At 37.6% G+C, this 20,291-nt stretch overlaps 1 pseudogene; it reads left to right on the top strand.

Moving 5' to 3' along the window:
- LOC105521516 overlaps positions 1 to 20,076 on the top strand; it is a 44,274-nt pseudogene extending 24,198 nt beyond the window's left edge.
- The last annotated feature ends 215 nt before the right edge of the window (positions 20,077 to 20,291 follow it).

The following is a 20,291-nucleotide window of genomic DNA, read 5'->3' on the forward strand; positions in this document are numbered from 1 at the left end:
GCCACCTCGCCTGGCTAGTTTTTTGTATTTTTTTTTTTAGTAGAGACGGGGTTTCACCGTATTAGCCAGGATGGTCTCGATCTCCTGACCTCGCGATCCACCCGCCTCGGCCTCCCAAAGTGCTGGGATCACAGGCTTGAGCCACCGTGCCCGGCCATACATATATTCTATATATATTCCATATACATACATATTTATTCTATATATATATTCCATATATTCATATAATGAAGGTCAAGACTTACTATAAAGCTACAAAAATTAAGAAAGTGTGCATGCCAATACACACTTTCTTAATTTTTGTAGCTTTATAGTAAGTCTTGCAATCAATACGTGTAAGTCCTACAAATTTGTTCTTCTAGACCATAATATTTTTAATACAGAAAATATTCCCTCTACAGATTCTGAGGTACTTGGGAAATTCACAGAAAATTCTGCTAAACAGAAGATATTATAAATTTTATTTCATTTTTATTGATATGTAAAATACTTTGGGCTCAAATATTTTCAGAAGTAAAGATTCTTAACCTCCATTCATATTATCTTTTGTGTGTGTGTGTGTGTGTGTGTGTGTGTGTGTGTGTGTGTAGAGATGGGGTCTCACTATGTTGCCCAGGCTGGTATGAGATTTCTGGCCTCAAGCAATTCTCTTGCCTTGGCCTTCCAAAGTGCTGGGGATTACAGGCTTGAGCCACCATACCTGGTCTTTTTTTAAAGAAGATTTTTTTTCAAGATAGACCTTCTTAATTTGTCTCTAGGGTTTGTAAGAATAATTAATCAAATGTAGCTGTGGCAAAAGTATTGGATTTACCAATTTCATTCTTTTCATTATAAAATATATTCAAAAAATGAACCTATTATGATGGAATTCAATTTTTGTTAATTTTACATTCTCGTTAAATGTTCTACTTTTTCTTTGCTTTCATAGAGGTAATTTTAACGTCTTCCTGGTTGAAAGCTTAGTTTTAATAATCAGAATTTGCTAAAAACTTAAAAAGCTGAAGTCTTTTGATTCTCCAATGTTTTAATTAAATTTTGCAACTGATTTTGAACAAAATTAAACCCAAATATAGAGTACTAGTTTGCAAAAAGTTCAATACCATTATAAAACACTTAGATTGGTTCACAAAGTAATTATTAAAAGGCTCATTTAAAAAATCGTATTGATATTTGAGAACAAAGAGAAAGTACATACTGTAATGCTAAAGTTTTTGATTGCTGTATTCAACCTCAGCTTTATTTTTTTTTTATCTTGCTCTGTCACCCAGGCTGTAGTGCACTGGTGCAATCTCGACTCATTGCAACCTCTGCCTCCCAGGTTCAAGCAAATCTCATTGCTCAGCCTCCCAAGTAACTAGGAATACAGGCATGTGTCACCACGCCTGGCTAATGTTTGTATTTTTAGTAGAGATGGGATTTCACCATGCTGGCTAGACTGCTCTTGAACTCCTGGCCTCAGGCGATCCTCCTGCCTTGGCTGGAATTATAGACATGACTCACTGCAGCTGGCCCAATATCAACTTTATAACAAAAGTTTTTTTGTTTTGTTTTGTTTTTCTTTTTTTGAGACAGAGTCTCACTCTATCATCCAAGCTGGAGTGCAATGGCGCAATCTCGGCTCACTGCAACCTCCAACCTCCCGGATTCAAGCAATTCTCCTGCTTCAGCCTCCCGATAACAAAAGTTTTGTAGTCAGTTTTTCTGAATGGATAGATAGAGAGAGAGATGGATAGATAGATCAGCGGACAGATAAATATAGATATTTATCTTTTATAACTACAATAAAAAGTAGAAATAGAGACGATGTCTCACTATGTTGCTCACGTTGGTTTCAAACTTCTAAGCTGAAGTGATCCTTCTGCCTTGGCCTCCCAAAGTGCCAGGATTACAGGCATGAACCACCATACCCAGACATTAACTACAATTTTTTGATAAGTACATATTTCTGTTGGTAGAATATAGCAACTTGTTTGTACACAGTTATTACTTATGTATGTATTGCAACCAATTTCAAGTACGTTTATACCTCATAAGTTTCTTAATTTAGTAACCACCATTTTTTCCTTAGCGCTATGCTTCTTTTAGATAGACACACACACATACATATACATATATTATTAAAGTCAGGTTTATTGAAGTAAAATTTACACCCAGTAAAAATCATCCTTTTTAGGTATACAGTTATATAAGACTTTATAAATATATGTAGTTTTGTAATGCCCATCACTTTGAAGATTTGGAATGTTTTCACCACTGCTAAAGAACTTGAATCAGAATATGTGTAGCTGTTTTATTCGTAGCAGCTAGAAACTGGATCCAGCCCACATGTCCATTAATAGGTAAATGGATAAACAAACTGTAGTGTGACATAGTCATTCAAAGTAACACTATTCAGAAATAAAAAGGAATCATGGATACACATCTCAATATGAATGAATCACAAAAAAATTTTACTGAACAAAAGACCAGACACAAAGGAGTACATATTATATGATTATACATTGTCTAGATAAGGTGCAGTTGATGAAGTCAACAACTCTAAATTAAATAATTAAATGCAGCCCTCAAAAAGATTACAGAAAAATGTTATGAAAAATATACTAAAACACCATGTTAGAAAAAAACACATTCTTCACAAAAGCACCAGTCACACTATATAAGAGACAGAGGGCTGAGCGCGGTGGCTCACACCTGTAATCTCAGCACTTTGGGAGGCCAAGGTAGGTAATCACTTGAGGTCAGGAGTTCCAGACCAGCCTGGCCAACATAGTGACTCCATCTCTACTAAAAATATAAAAATTAGCTGAGTGTGGTGGCACATGCCTGCAGTCTCAGCTACGATCTTGTATTTAATAATAAAGGCATGTTAATTGCATAAGTGCAAAAGGGCTATACCAGGTCAGGCACCATGGCTCACACCTGTAATCTCAGCACTTTGGGAGGCTGAGGCGAGAGGATCACCAGAGGTCAGGAGTTTGAGACCAGCCTGACCAACATGGCAAAACCCCATCTCTATTAAAAAAACACAAAAATTAGCCGGGTGTGGTGGCAGGTGCCTGTAATCCCAGCTACTTAGAAGGCTGCGGCTGTGAGGCTAAAGAATCACTTGAACTCTGGAGGCAGAGGTTGTAATGAGCCGAGTTCGTGCCATGCACTCCAACCAGGGCGACTGAGCGACACTCCGTCATAAAAACAAGGGGGGGAGGGCTATATACCATTGACCCTTGAAAAATGGGAGTTGGTGCATTAACCCCACTTGCAGTTGAAAATCCATGTATAACTCCCCCAAAACTTAACTACTAATAGCCTACTGTTGGCCAGAAGCATTACTGATAACATAAACAGTTAATTAACACATTTTTTACATGTTATATGTATTATACACTGTATTCTTACAATAAAGTAAGATAGAGAAAAAAACAAAGAAAATCATAGGAAAGAGAAAATATGTTTACTATGCATAATATTAAGTAGAAGTCGATCATCATTAAGGTCTTCAGCTTGGTTGTGTTCACATTGAGTAAGGAGTAGGTGGAAGAGGAGGAGTTGGTCTTGCTGTCTCAGAGGTGGCAGAAGTGGAAAAAAATCCACATATAAGTGGACCCGGGAAGTTTAAGCCTGTGTTGTTCAATTGTATAATGTAAAAACACATAATTTGTAGCAATAGACATTTTTATTCCTGAGATATTTTTCACATCTGTCATAATTTGCTGATAGGAATGAAATTTTCTAATTTTAAATATTTTTCTAATCTTTCTTACATTCCACTTACACATAATTGTTACCACAGAGTTGTGTCTTACTGTTCCATTGCATTTGTCCAGAATAAAATTTCAAATTAATTTCCCGCATAGCTACACCAATGGGGATATGTACACTCCTTTGTTACACTCCCTGTAGGACAGCACATCTCCCCACTGGTGTGCTCCCCATTGTTTTCTTTATTATATTATATTTAAACAAGCCTCTGCCTAAGGTGGATGTGTTCCTCCTCTTGCTTTATCTGCTCTTGAATGCCCTGCTCTATGTAGTAACCATTCTTACTCTTCTTTTACTTCTTAATAAACTCGTCACTTTACTCTGTGGACTCGCCCCGAATTCTCTCTTGTGTGAGATCCAAGAACCCTCTCTTGGGATCTGGATCAAGATCTCTTTTCGGCAACACTGTTACTTAACACTGATGAACTTGATTCATTTTTGTCAAGGACAATATTTTGATGCTCTTGAGAATGACTCAGGAAAATATTACTTGAAGTTATTAAATTCATATTTGATTTATTAATGTTACAAATTCAAAACCTATTTCTTCTCAAGCTTTTAAGTTATGAATCAAATTATTAATTTATAAATCTGACAAATTTTAGCAGTTACTTTTATGAGGCCTTTGATTTATATTTGGTTTCATTTACAATTTTAGTTAAATGTTTGAACTGTCCATTTGACAAAATTTCCCAAGAATGTATTTGACTTGTAAATCTGGCAAATTAAATATGTATACATATTAATATTGAATCTCAACTTATTTTAGGGGTTAAAATGCCATTTATATAACTAATAACATTACCTTATACCTTTCAACTTGAAATTGCAAGCCTGAATAAATGAGACATTATATATTGGAATCATAAATGTAATCTGTAAGATACTAAATATACCAAACTTCTTAAAACATAAAACAGTAAAATATATCAACAACAAACAACTTATTCTCAAACCTACTGCAAAAATATTAATACTATGACTTTTGTCTGCTTCATCATCTTACTATTTCTTTTCTTTTTTTTTTTTTTTTGAGATGAAGTCTTGCTCTGCCGCCGGGCTGGAGTGCAGTGGCGTGATCTCAGCTTACTGCAACCTCTGCCTCCCAGGTTCAAACAATTCTCCTGCCTAAGGTTCCCAAGTAGCTGGGACTATAGGTGCGCACCACCATGCAAAACTAATTTTTGTATTTTTAGCAGAGACAAGGTTTCACCATGTTGGCCAGGATGGTCTCGATCTCCTGACCTCGTGATCCGCCCGCCTCGGCCTCCCAAAGTGCTGGGATTACAGGCTTGAGCCACCGCGCCCGGCCAAGCTTTTTTTTTTTTAAAGGTGGAATCTTACTATACTGCCCAGGCTGGAGTGCAATAGTTATTCACAGGTGTGAGGATAGTGCACTAAAGCCTCAAACTCCCAGCCTTAAGCAATCCCCAACCTCAGCCTCCTGAGCACTGGGACTACAGGCATGTGCTACCATGCCTGGCTTTTTGCTCAGTTTTAAGAACTGGCTTCTTTGCCTTTGTGAATTGTAAGAGTTTTGGATGTAAGCTCTTTATCAGTATATACGTGTATGACAAATATTTTCTCTATGACTCACCTTTTGTTTTCTTGATTGTATTTTTCAGAGCAAGAGTTCTCATTTCGATAAAGTCCTATGTATTCATTTATTTCTTTTATAGCCCATGCTTTTTATGTACCATCTAAGAAATTTTTACCTATGCCAAGGTCACAAATTTTTATAACTTTTAATATTTACATTTAATTCTGTGACCCATTTCAAGTTAAGTTTTGTGAAATGAAAATTAAGGATTAAGCTTCATTTTTTTCCCTCTTGTCTTAATCTGTTTTGTGCTGCTGTGAAGAAATACCTGAGACCAGGAAATCTGTAAAGAAAAGAGGTTTATTTTGCTTATGGTTCTGCAGGCTGTACAAGAAACATGGCACAAACATCTGCATCTGGTGTGGACCTCAGGCTACTTCCATCCATGGTGGAAGGTGAAGGGGAGCTGGTGTTGCGGAGATCACACAGAAAGAGAGGAGGAAAGAGCAAGAGGGATGAGGTACCAGGCTCTTTAACAACCAGCTCTCTTAGGAACTAACAGAGTGAGAACTCACTTACCCCCCAAGAAAGGCATTAATCCATTCAAGAGGGATCTGCCCCATGACTCAGACACTTCCCATTGGGCCACCTCCAACCTTGGGATCAAATTTCAACGTAAGATTTGCTGGGGACAAACAACTCATATCCAAACTATAGCACTTCCAAATAACCAGTTCTTCCAGTACCATTTGTTGAAAAAGATTATTGCTTTCACAATGAAATACTTTGGCATCTTTGTCAAAAATCAACTGGCTGTGTATGTGTACAGTTCTATTTCTGCCTTTTATTCTGTTTACATCTATATTCCATATATAAAAATACATAATTTATATAAATGTATGGAATATATATAGAATATATGTATATATGCATGTCATATATGGAGTATAGAATATATGTGTATATTCTATGTGTATATATGCATATATGTGTATATATATATATATGCATGCCATATATACATATATTCTTTTTTTTTGTCGGAGGGGATAGACTCTTGCTCTGTCGCCCAGGCTGGAGTGCAGTGACATGATCTCAGCTCACTGCAACCTCTGCCGCCCAGGTTCAGGCGATTCTCCTGCCTCAGTCTTTTGAGTAGCTGAGATTACAGGTGTGAGCCACTATGCTCAGCTAACTAAAATCATTTTTATACATTTGTCTTATTGCTTTCACAGAGATTTTTATAGTTTATTAAATTTTTCTTTCATAAATTAAAACAAGTTACTTTTATCAAATGTATAAAAGGTAATCACTATACTAAACTTTGTATAACTGTCCATTGTGGGAAAAAGAAAGCTTTGAGCCCTGAAACATAGTTTTTGCAAGAATTATTCATCCAAACACAGATGCTGGTGAGTCACAGAATGATAGTAAAGACAATGATCCTAATGAATTAAGAAATCTGTGGAGCAAAATGTACTAAGAATTGGTTTTGGTGCACAAAATTATGAATTTTATGCAGACACGCACTTCATAAAAAGAGCTAAAGATGCAAATAAGCACATGAAAAGATGTTCGATATCATTAATCACTAGAGAAGTACAAATGAAAACCACAGTGAGATACCACTATACAGTCTGTACTAGTCTGCTTGGCTATCATAACAGAATACCACAGAATGGACTGCAACGGAAATTTATTTTCTCACATTTCTGGAGGCTGGAAGTCCAAAATTAAGGTACCAGTGTGTTGGTTTCTAGGGAGGCCTCTTTTCCTGGCTTACAGGTGGTGCCTTCTTGTTGTGGTCTCACGCGGCCTTTCCCCTGTGCGTGTGTATTCCTGGTGTTTCTTCCTCTTATAAAGATGCCAGTTCTGTTGGATTACAGCCCCACCCATGTGATGTCATTTAACCTAAATTACCTCCTGAAAGGCCCTATCTGTAAATACAGTCACATTGAAGGTTAAGATTTCAGCATATGAATTTTGGGGAGGACAAAATTGAGTTCATAAGAATACCTATTACAAAGACTAAAATTTAAAAAATAATGAGAATATAAAATGTTGGCTAAAATACAGAGCACCTTGAACTCCCATACATTGCTAATGGAGATCCAAATAATACAACCATTTTGGAAAACAGTTTGGCAGTTTCTTATGAAGCTAAATATACTGTTAACATATAACCCAGCAATCCCAGTCCTATGTGATTACCCAAAATAAATGAAAACTTATATTCATACAAAGATGTCTGCATGAATATTTACAGCACCTTTATTTATAGTAGCCCCAACTTGGAAATAATCCAAATGTCCTTTGGCTTGTGAATGAAAAAAAAATATATACACACACACACACACACACACACACACACACACACACACACACACATATATATATGGCATACTACTTAATAAAAAGAAACAAATTTGTTTGTCCATTCACCTATTGATAGACATTTGGGTTGGATTCAGTTTGGGGCTATTATAAATAAAGTTGCTATAAATACTCAGATTTAAATTATTATGTGGATATGTGTTTTCATTTCCTTTGGATAAATACCTAGGAGTGGAATTGCTGGGTTGAACTATATGTTTAACTTTAAAGAAATTGTTAAACTATTTTCCAAAATCCCATACCATTTGCATTCCCATCAGCAATCCATGAGTCCTGGTAGATTCACGTTCTCTCCAACATTTGATGTTAGCAGACTTTTTAGTATTCCCCATTCTAATGGATGGGCAGTGGTTATTCTATTGTGATTTAAATTTGCATTTCTATGATGACTTAAGATAATGGATTTTTTTTGTTTTCTTTTTTTGCTATTCATATATTTTCTTTTGTAAAGTGTCTTTTCAAATCTTTTGCTCAGCTTTTTTTTTTTTTTTTTTTTTGAGACGGAGTCTCGCTCTGCCGCCCGGGCTGGAGTGCAGTGGCCGGATCTCAGCTCACTGCAAGCTCCACCTCCCAGGTTCACGCCATTCTCCTGCCTCAGCCTCCCGAGTAGCTGGGACTACAGGCGCCTGCCACCTCGCCTGGCTAGTTTTTTGTATTTTTTTTTTTAGTAGAGACGGGGTTTCACCGTATTAGCCAGGATGGTCTCGATCTCCTGACCTCGCGATCCACCCGCCTCGGCCTCCCAAAGTGCTGGGATCACAGGCTTGAGCCACCGTGCCCGGCCATACATATATTCTATATATATTCCATATACATACATATTTATTCTATATATATATTCCATATATTCATATAATGAAGGTCAAGACTTACTATAAAGCTACAAAAATTAAGAAAGTGTGCATGCCAATACACACTTTCTTAATTTTTGTAGCTTTATAGTAAGTCTTGCAATCAATACGTGTAAGTCCTACAAATTTGTTCTTCTAGACCATAATATTTTTAATACAGAAAATATTCCCTCTACAGATTCTGAGGTACTTGGGAAATTCACAGAAAATTCTGCTAAACAGAAGATATTATAAATTTTATTTCATTTTTATTGATATGTAAAATACTTTGGGCTCAAATATTTTCAGAAGTAAAGATTCTTAACCTCCATTCATATTATCTTTTGTGTGTGTGTGTGTGTGTGTGTGTGTGTGTGTGTGTGTGTAGAGATGGGGTCTCACTATGTTGCCCAGGCTGGTATGAGATTTCTGGCCTCAAGCAATTCTCTTGCCTTGGCCTTCCAAAGTGCTGGGGATTACAGGCTTGAGCCACCATACCTGGTCTTTTTTTAAAGAAGATTTTTTTTCAAGATAGACCTTCTTAATTTGTCTCTAGGGTTTGTAAGAATAATTAATCAAATGTAGCTGTGGCAAAAGTATTGGATTTACCAATTTCATTCTTTTCATTATAAAATATATTCAAAAAATGAACCTATTATGATGGAATTCAATTTTTGTTAATTTTACATTCTCGTTAAATGTTCTACTTTTTCTTTGCTTTCATAGAGGTAATTTTAACGTCTTCCTGGTTGAAAGCTTAGTTTTAATAATCAGAATTTGCTAAAAACTTAAAAAGCTGAAGTCTTTTGATTCTCCAATGTTTTAATTAAATTTTGCAACTGATTTTGAACAAAATTAAACCCAAATATAGAGTACTAGTTTGCAAAAAGTTCAATACCATTATAAAACACTTAGATTGGTTCACAAAGTAATTATTAAAAGGCTCATTTAAAAAATCGTATTGATATTTGAGAACAAAGAGAAAGTACATACTGTAATGCTAAAGTTTTTGATTGCTGTATTCAACCTCAGCTTTATTTTTTTTTTATCTTGCTCTGTCACCCAGGCTGTAGTGCACTGGTGCAATCTCGACTCATTGCAACCTCTGCCTCCCAGGTTCAAGCAAATCTCATTGCTCAGCCTCCCAAGTAACTAGGAATACAGGCATGTGTCACCACGCCTGGCTAATGTTTGTATTTTTAGTAGAGATGGGATTTCACCATGCTGGCTAGACTGCTCTTGAACTCCTGGCCTCAGGCGATCCTCCTGCCTTGGCTGGAATTATAGACATGACTCACTGCAGCTGGCCCAATATCAACTTTATAACAAAAGTTTTTTTGTTTTGTTTTGTTTTTCTTTTTTTGAGACAGAGTCTCACTCTATCATCCAAGCTGGAGTGCAATGGCGCAATCTCGGCTCACTGCAACCTCCAACCTCCCGGATTCAAGCAATTCTCCTGCTTCAGCCTCCCGATAACAAAAGTTTTGTAGTCAGTTTTTCTGAATGGATAGATAGAGAGAGAGATGGATAGATAGATCAGCGGACAGATAAATATAGATATTTATCTTTTATAACTACAATAAAAAGTAGAAATAGAGACGATGTCTCACTATGTTGCTCACGTTGGTTTCAAACTTCTAAGCTGAAGTGATCCTTCTGCCTTGGCCTCCCAAAGTGCCAGGATTACAGGCATGAACCACCATACCCAGACATTAACTACAATTTTTTGATAAGTACATATTTCTGTTGGTAGAATATAGCAACTTGTTTGTACACAGTTATTACTTATGTATGTATTGCAACCAATTTCAAGTACGTTTATACCTCATAAGTTTCTTAATTTAGTAACCACCATTTTTTCCTTAGCGCTATGCTTCTTTTAGATAGACACACACACATACATATACATATATTATTAAAGTCAGGTTTATTGAAGTAAAATTTACACCCAGTAAAAATCATCCTTTTTAGGTATACAGTTATATAAGACTTTATAAATATATGTAGTTTTGTAATGCCCATCACTTTGAAGATTTGGAATGTTTTCACCACTGCTAAAGAACTTGAATCAGAATATGTGTAGCTGTTTTATTCGTAGCAGCTAGAAACTGGATCCAGCCCACATGTCCATTAATAGGTAAATGGATAAACAAACTGTAGTGTGACATAGTCATTCAAAGTAACACTATTCAGAAATAAAAAGGAATCATGGATACACATCTCAATATGAATGAATCACAAAAAAATTTTACTGAACAAAAGACCAGACACAAAGGAGTACATATTATATGATTATACATTGTCTAGATAAGGTGCAGTTGATGAAGTCAACAACTCTAAATTAAATAATTAAATGCAGCCCTCAAAAAGATTACAGAAAAATGTTATGAAAAATATACTAAAACACCATGTTAGAAAAAAACACATTCTTCACAAAAGCACCAGTCACACTATATAAGAGACAGAGGGCTGAGCGCGGTGGCTCACACCTGTAATCTCAGCACTTTGGGAGGCCAAGGTAGGTAATCACTTGAGGTCAGGAGTTCCAGACCAGCCTGGCCAACATAGTGACTCCATCTCTACTAAAAATATAAAAATTAGCTGAGTGTGGTGGCACATGCCTGCAGTCTCAGCTACGATCTTGTATTTAATAATAAAGGCATGTTAATTGCATAAGTGCAAAAGGGCTATACCAGGTCAGGCACCATGGCTCACACCTGTAATCTCAGCACTTTGGGAGGCTGAGGCGAGAGGATCACCAGAGGTCAGGAGTTTGAGACCAGCCTGACCAACATGGCAAAACCCCATCTCTATTAAAAAAACACAAAAATTAGCCGGGTGTGGTGGCAGGTGCCTGTAATCCCAGCTACTTAGAAGGCTGCGGCTGTGAGGCTAAAGAATCACTTGAACTCTGGAGGCAGAGGTTGTAATGAGCCGAGTTCGTGCCATGCACTCCAACCAGGGCGACTGAGCGACACTCCGTCATAAAAACAAGGGGGGGAGGGCTATATACCATTGACCCTTGAAAAATGGGAGTTGGTGCATTAACCCCACTTGCAGTTGAAAATCCATGTATAACTCCCCCAAAACTTAACTACTAATAGCCTACTGTTGGCCAGAAGCATTACTGATAACATAAACAGTTAATTAACACATTTTTTACATGTTATATGTATTATACACTGTATTCTTACAATAAAGTAAGATAGAGAAAAAAACAAAGAAAATCATAGGAAAGAGAAAATATGTTTACTATGCATAATATTAAGTAGAAGTCGATCATCATTAAGGTCTTCAGCTTGGTTGTGTTCACATTGAGTAAGGAGTAGGTGGAAGAGGAGGAGTTGGTCTTGCTGTCTCAGAGGTGGCAGAAGTGGAAAAAAATCCACATATAAGTGGACCCGGGAAGTTTAAGCCTGTGTTGTTCAATTGTATAATGTAAAAACACATAATTTGTAGCAATAGACATTTTTATTCCTGAGATATTTTTCACATCTGTCATAATTTGCTGATAGGAATGAAATTTTCTAATTTTAAATATTTTTCTAATCTTTCTTACATTCCACTTACACATAATTGTTACCACAGAGTTGTGTCTTACTGTTCCATTGCATTTGTCCAGAATAAAATTTCAAATTAATTTCCCGCATAGCTACACCAATGGGGATATGTACACTCCTTTGTTACACTCCCTGTAGGACAGCACATCTCCCCACTGGTGTGCTCCCCATTGTTTTCTTTATTATATTATATTTAAACAAGCCTCTGCCTAAGGTGGATGTGTTCCTCCTCTTGCTTTATCTGCTCTTGAATGCCCTGCTCTATGTAGTAACCATTCTTACTCTTCTTTTACTTCTTAATAAACTCGTCACTTTACTCTGTGGACTCGCCCCGAATTCTCTCTTGTGTGAGATCCAAGAACCCTCTCTTGGGATCTGGATCAAGATCTCTTTTCGGCAACACTGTTACTTAACACTGATGAACTTGATTCATTTTTGTCAAGGACAATATTTTGATGCTCTTGAGAATGACTCAGGAAAATATTACTTGAAGTTATTAAATTCATATTTGATTTATTAATGTTACAAATTCAAAACCTATTTCTTCTCAAGCTTTTAAGTTATGAATCAAATTATTAATTTATAAATCTGACAAATTTTAGCAGTTACTTTTATGAGGCCTTTGATTTATATTTGGTTTCATTTACAATTTTAGTTAAATGTTTGAACTGTCCATTTGACAAAATTTCCCAAGAATGTATTTGACTTGTAAATCTGGCAAATTAAATATGTATACATATTAATATTGAATCTCAACTTATTTTAGGGGTTAAAATGCCATTTATATAACTAATAACATTACCTTATACCTTTCAACTTGAAATTGCAAGCCTGAATAAATGAGACATTATATATTGGAATCATAAATGTAATCTGTAAGATACTAAATATACCAAACTTCTTAAAACATAAAACAGTAAAATATATCAACAACAAACAACTTATTCTCAAACCTACTGCAAAAATATTAATACTATGACTTTTGTCTGCTTCATCATCTTACTATTTCTTTTCTTTTTTTTTTTTTTTTTGAGATGAAGTCTTGCTCTGCCGCCGGGCTGGAGTGCAGTGGCGTGATCTCAGCTTACTGCAACCTCTGCCTCCCAGGTTCAAACAATTCTCCTGCCTAAGGTTCCCAAGTAGCTGGGACTATAGGTGCGCACCACCATGCAAAACTAATTTTTGTATTTTTAGCAGAGACAAGGTTTCACCATGTTGGCCAGGATGGTCTCGATCTCTTGACCTCATGATCCGCCCACCTCGGCCTCCCAAAGTGCTGGGATTACAGGCTTGTGCCACCGCCCCCAGCCCTTACTATGTATTTCTTATTAGAATTACGCTATATTTTGTCATGGAAGGACTATAATTTCTGTGTATATTAAAATGGTATTCTAGTGAATGTATTTGTCAGAATTTTGTCTATGACTTACATTTATTATAAGATACCACTTACAATACACTGACATCAAGGCTATTGGAAATTGGTAGAGGGAGGTAGACCCCACCTACATTTAATTGCTAGAAGCTACCAATATTTACAAAAATATTCTGAAAATTGCTAACTGGTGAAATTAAGTTTTCTTGCAACACTAACATTGCCTCTTAGCTCCTATCACAGTGTCTGGCACAGCACAGATTTTCAATAAATAGCTGTTGGATAAATCAGTGCTTAAATCAGTCTCTACAGATTACAAGCCTGATAATTTTTCTGCTACTACATACTCTGGGTTCCCCTTTTCTAGTTTCCTATAATTGCCTCATTGCCTCTCCAGCCTCCTCTAATGCTCTTTTTGCTATTTCTCCAGTCTTTATTAACAGCCTCCTCACTGCTTTTCCAGCCTCCTCCAACAGTCTCCTGGCATCCTTCCATTCTCTGTCCACCACCTAGTCCAAAAGCCATTGCTGTGTATTTTTAAGTTTTTGTTATGACTGAACTCCACACCCAGTAGCAATTTCTGTCTGAGTTTTCTGCTGCAGAAGATCAAACTCTCCTAAAAAGCAGAGATTAAACAACAACTAAAGATTGAGATTCATAGAAGGTAATCAAATCACACAATGGCTATTATTCATCATTCTTTTGATTCCAAATGTATTTAATTTTATGCATTAAAAGTTATTCTGGGAGTCCAGACACTTAACTGGAAGACCAACGAAGTCCACAGCACAAAAATAATTAAGAATTCTTTTTTTTTTTTGAGACAGAGTTTCGCTCTTGTTGCCCAAGCTGGAGTGCAATGGCACGATCTCGGCTCACCGCAACCTCCGCCTCCCAGGTTCAAGCAATTCTCCTGCCTCAGCCTCCTGAGTAGTTGGGATTATAGGCATGCACCACCATGCCTGGCTAATTTTGTATTTTTAGTAGAGATCATGTTGAGGCTGGTCTCGAACTCCTGACCTCAGGTGATCCACCCGCCTCGGGCTCCCAAAATGCTGGCATTACAGGCGTGAGCCACCACGCCCAGCCAAAAATGACTAAGAATTCTTGACTTAGGCAATGGTAAAGAGACTGGATGGAAAAAATCAGGGCCAATTAATGACCATGTAGAGCAGAACCAGCCAGGAAACTTGGTCCAGTAGCCTCAGGATTACATATGAGAAAACTAAATGCTTACATTTTAAGTCATTATTTGTTGGAGTATCTTTTCTACAACAGTTTACCTTAAGAAATACACAGGGTGGCCGGGCGCGGTGGCTCAAGCCTGTAATCCCAGCACTTTGGGAGGCCGAGACAGGCGGATCACGAGGTCAGGAGATCGAGACCATCCTGGCTAACATGGCGAAACCCCGTCTCTACTAAAAAATACAAAAAACTAGCCGGACGTGGTGGCGGGCACCTGTAGTCCCAGCTACTCGGGAGGCTGAGGCAGGAGAATGGCGTAAATCTGGGAGACGGAGCTTGCAGTGAGCTGAGATCCAGCCACTGCACTCCAGCCTGGGCGACAGAGCGAGACTCCATCTCAAAAAAAAAAAAAAAAGAAAGAAAAGAAATATACAGGAACCCTCATCAACATAGCAATACCCTGTCTCTACCAAAAAATTGAAAATTAACTGGGTGTGGTAGCATACATCTGTAGTCCTAGCTAATCAGGAGGCTGAGGCAGGAGGATTGCTTGAGCCCAGAGGTTTGAGGCTGCAGTGAGCTATGATCCCACCACTGCACTCCAGCCTGGGTGACAGAGGGAGATCCTGTCTCTAAAAAATTCTCCTGGGCTCAACTGATCTACCCACCTTAGCCTCATGAGTAGCTGGGACTACAGGTGTGAACCACCACACCTGGCTGATTTTTATATTTCTCATAGAGGCAGGGTTTCACCATGTTGCCCAGGCTGGTCTCGAACTCCTGGCCTCAAGTGATTCACCCACCTCAGCCTCCCAAAATGTGGGGATTACAGGCATGAGCCATTGTACCTGGCCTAAAAAAAGTTATTTAATTAAAAGAAAAAAAGAAATTTACTCTCCATTCTTAGATCATCTCAGCATGCTTATTAGGCATCCATATACCTGAAGATACCTACAGTACTGGTAGAAGTTCAGGACCTCTTTATCTGGATGTTCATTTTTTTCCTTTAAAACAAAGGAAAAAAGAGAAGAAAATGTACGACGAGATCTACTATTTGAACAGATAATAAATAGGATATTCTAGAATTAAAGAATGTCATAAATCTTGAAAATCATAGTGTACACCAAAGTTTAAAATAAAATAATCTGCACTTAGACCCATCATAGTGAAGGGAAAAATAGATTATCTTAAAAGTAAACAGGCGCAGTTGCTCACACTTGTAATCTCAGCACTTTGTGAGGCCAAGGTGGATGGATCACCTGAGGTCAGGAGTTCAAGATCAGCCTGACCAAAATGGTGACACCCTGTCTCTACTGAAAATACAAAAAAATTAGCCGGGCATGGTGGTGGGTGCCTGTAATCCCAGCTACTTGGGAGGCTGAGGCAGGAGAAACCCTTGACCCTGGGAGACGAAAGTTGCAATGAGCCGAGGTTGCACCATTGCACTCCAGTCTGGGCAACAAGAGCGAAACTCCATCTCAAAAAAAAAAAAAAAAGTTAAAAAGATATTCAATGTAGCTGAAAAAATTTTCTCTAAATATTGATATAGAATAAACTTTAAGATAATCTTTTCCTTAAACTTCTACAATTGTTTATTTCTTGTGCCATTTAATCACATAGATATCAAAATTGCAAATGTATCATTTCTCTCTCTCTCTCTCTCTCACACACACACACACACACACACACACGCATGCATGTTTTTAACTATAGAGACAGGATTCCCAGGCTGGTCTCAAATCCCTGGCCTCAAGCAATTCTCCTGCCTTGGTCCCCCAAAGTGTTGGGACTATAGGTGTGAGCCTCAATGCCTGGCCTTATTTTAGACTTAATAGTAAACCTAGGTCCTATATATTTCTTTTTTTTTTTTTTTTCTGGGGTTGTTGGGGCGCGGGGAGAGAGTCTTTGTCACCCAGATTGGAGTGCAGTGGCATGATCATGGTTCACTGCAGCCTCTTACTTCTGGGCTCAAGCAGTCCTCCTGCCTTAGCCTCCTGAGTGGCTAAGACTGCAGGCACACACCATCACACACAGCTAATTTTTAAATTTGTTGTAGAGATGGGATCTCACTATGTTGGCCAGGCTTTCCATATATTTCTTAAGGTAAACTAATGTAGAAAAGATGTATTTTTCTTCAATCACACATATTAATAGAACATTTACAAAAAAAAGAGAGCAAAGCCAAAGAAAATAGAAAGAAAAATAATAAGGATAGAAAATAATGAAAGATGATCAAAGGAGACAATAAAAAATTAAGAAATGGATTTAATTTTTAATGACATTTTAATCATTAATAAAAAAAGCAGTTTGGAGATTGCTATTTTTAATATAGCATTTGTGTAACATTTGTAAATATGCAAAATAGTACTACACAGTGTTAGTATATACATATATGGTTAAAAAAACACACAAACATGAATGGGAAAATTGTACATACCAGCTTTAGGCTGGAGAAAGAGGAAGGAAAATGATTTAGGAAGGCTCAAATTCTTTTTGTTTTTTTTTTGAGAGAGAGAGTCTCACTCTGTCACCCAGGCTGGAGTGCAGTGGCAATATCTCAGTTCCCTGCAGCCTCTTCCTCCTGGGTTCAAGCCATTCTTGTGCCTCAGCCTCCTGAGTAGTTGGGATTACATGTGTGTGCCACCGTGCCTAACTAATTTTTATATTTTCGGTAGAGATGGGGTTTCACCATGTTGGCCAGGCTGGTCTTGAACTCCTGACTTCAAGTGATCTGCCTGTCTCAGTTTCCCAGAATGTTGGGATTACAGGCATGAGCCACCATACCTGGCAGAAGGCTCAAGTTCTATAATGTTTGATTTCTTAGGAAAAATGGCTGCATGATCATATTGGTTAATTATGTGTACATGGTTAGTTGTTATATTATTCTTGATACTCCTCTACTTGTTCTCATTGTTTCATTTTTTAAAAGTTTAAGATGTTTATCTCATGTGACTAAAGGAAAATGTTTGATTTAGAGAGGGTAATAGTGGCTCCTACAGAGACGATAAAGCCACAGTTAATTATACACTAGTTCTAATATTGACATTTGATTTTAGTTACCTCTTTAGCTTCATTCATTACCATACCAAAAGGGTGTGTCTTCAGAGTTTGTATCCTTGGGAACTGCATGGTTGCTAGGTTAACCAATAACAGTCCTAAGATTCACATGCTGTTGTCCTTGACTGTTACTAAGCTAAACAGAGCCAAAGAGAGGTAGAAGAACTCATACGTTCTGAGAAAATTATTAGCATTTCAATCTAATGCTCAACTTACATATGGAACACCACATTAATCCCTTGGAAGAGTTCAGAAAGATCCAGAATGTTGTCACTGCTTTCAAATAAATTCCAACTCAAATTTTAGTTTATATACTTCAAATATAACCATAGGGGAGAGTATGAAAATGAGTGGTAAATATAACAGGAATTCAGAAGCAGAAAAACATCTCTGTGAAGTGAGATGGCTGGTGAAATTTCAAGAGGAAAATAGAACTTGAGGTGGGAAATCAAGGGTGAGAACTATTCAGATAAGAAGTTGGCTGGGCACAGTGACTCATGCCTATAATCCCAGCACTTTGGGAGGCTGAGGCGGGCAGATCACCAGGTCAAGAGATCAAGACTATCGTGTCCAACATGGTGAAACCCCACCTGTACTAAAAATACAAAAATTAGCTGGGAGTGGTGGCGTGCACCTGTAGTCCCAGCTGAAAAAGGAGAATCGCTTGAACCCGGGAAGCCTAGGTTGCAGTGGGCTAAGATCGCCTCACTGCACTCCAGCCTGGTGACAGAGTGAGATTCCGTCGAAAAAAAAAAAAAAAAAGAACGGTAAGGGTAAAACAAAGTCAGGATTTAGGATGAGGAAGTCTGGCCATGGAACCAACAGTATGAGATTTGAATGCCTCTTGCTTTATTCACTTCTACTAACTCCAAATTATTATTTTTAAGTGCAAACAACACTATTTTACACATAGGTAATTTTCCTAAGATGTAGAAGTATGGCATACAGAGAATGATTTAGAGCTAAATTTCCATGAAATGAAAGGTAACGGAGGGGAAAATCCAATGTGAGGTGAAAATTGTGTTTTGTTCTGGGGAAGGATAAAATTTTTTTTCTTTTATAGAGACAGGTTCTGGCTTTGTTGTACAGGCTGGTCTTAAACTCCTGGGCTCAAGCAGTCTACCCTCCTCAGCCTCCCAAAGTACTAGGATTACAGGCACGAGCCACCATGCCCAGCCTCAACTAACTCTTTATGTGGAAAAGAGTACAAATATATTTATTATTTAACTCTCTATGTGGAAAAAAGTATAAATATATTTATTATTCTACTTGCTTCTGTATTTTATTATTTGAGTGCCAAGGGTTGGGGTTACCAGTTCAGATAACACCTTTCTATATATTAATCTTAGGAGACATGTTGCCTATCCCTACCACTGGCCCTTGGATGAATAAAGCCTGCCTTCTCTAGCTCAGCAGTATTCTCTAATTTCACATCTCAGAGAAAGAGGGAGCAGTATATTCCCAGAGAAAATATTTAGGATTTTTTTTCCCTCCCAGAAGGCCCTGGGTTCCTTATGCAAATGTGCCAGTAGTCAGTCTCACATTCCCAGAATCACAATGAGTGACTGATTCAATGGAGTCATAGAAGATATTTGCTATATTATCACTACAGGGCAAAGAACCCTGCTTGTCTTGCATTTGCATAAAAAATAGAGCCACTCTAGTGACTCTTCAAGAAATAAATAATAGGCTGGGTGCAGTGACTCATGCCTGTAATCCCAACACTTTGGAAGGCCAAGGTGGGAGGATTGCTGGAGCTCGGGAGTTTGAAACCAGCCTGGGCAACATAGTGAGGCCCTGTCTCTACAAAAAAATTAAAAACTTAGTCGGTGTGGTGGTGCACGCCTGTGGTCTCAGCTACTCAGGAGGCTGAGGTGGGATGATCACTCGAACCCAGGAAGTCGTGGCTGCAGTAGGCTGTGATTGTGCCACTGCAGTCCAGCTTGGGCAATAGATTGAGACACTGCCAAAAAAAAAAGGAAAATAATAATAAGCTTCTTTTAATCAATATTTTAAAATGTCTTACCCTGCTGTTTGTATATATCCATGATACTGCCTTGGCACATAATAGACGAATCAAAACATGTTAGTTCTTTTCCCTTCTCTCTTTAGTTACCACCATTCCTGGTATTGGTCCCAGTTCTTCTAAGAATATTTTTGATCCAAAAGCCATTTTATCTTGAATCCTACATAGCGTATTTTCCATTTTTCCATTCAAATAAACCAACAAGAGAACAATTGAGTGAAGAGAAAGTGTGTTTAAACCTAAATCCAAGACTCAGGTACAAGACCAAGAAAAGTGGGACAGAAGATGGAAAAGAGCAAGCGAAGAATCTTGGAAACAAGTCAAAGGCATGTTGGATTCTTTGCTTGTAATAAGAAGTGCAAGTTGGTGTTACTTCTTAATGTCTAACGTTAAAATTTCTTGAATCTGATCTTTATCATATGCATATTTTTTTCATCCTTGGATAGTTAGACTTTTTTTATATGTCAGGAACTCATCTGTATTTTTTCATCTATATTTATTCTACATAGATCAGTAAATCAAGATGTAATATAAAAACGATTTTGTTGATAGAAAACTTTAGTTT

This window comes from Colobus angolensis, unplaced genomic scaffold (genome assembly GCF_000951035.1).
Source record: "Colobus angolensis palliatus isolate OR3802 unplaced genomic scaffold, Cang.pa_1.0 Scaffold11, whole genome shotgun sequence".
Lineage (NCBI taxonomy): Eukaryota > Metazoa > Chordata > Mammalia > Primates > Cercopithecidae > Colobus > Colobus angolensis.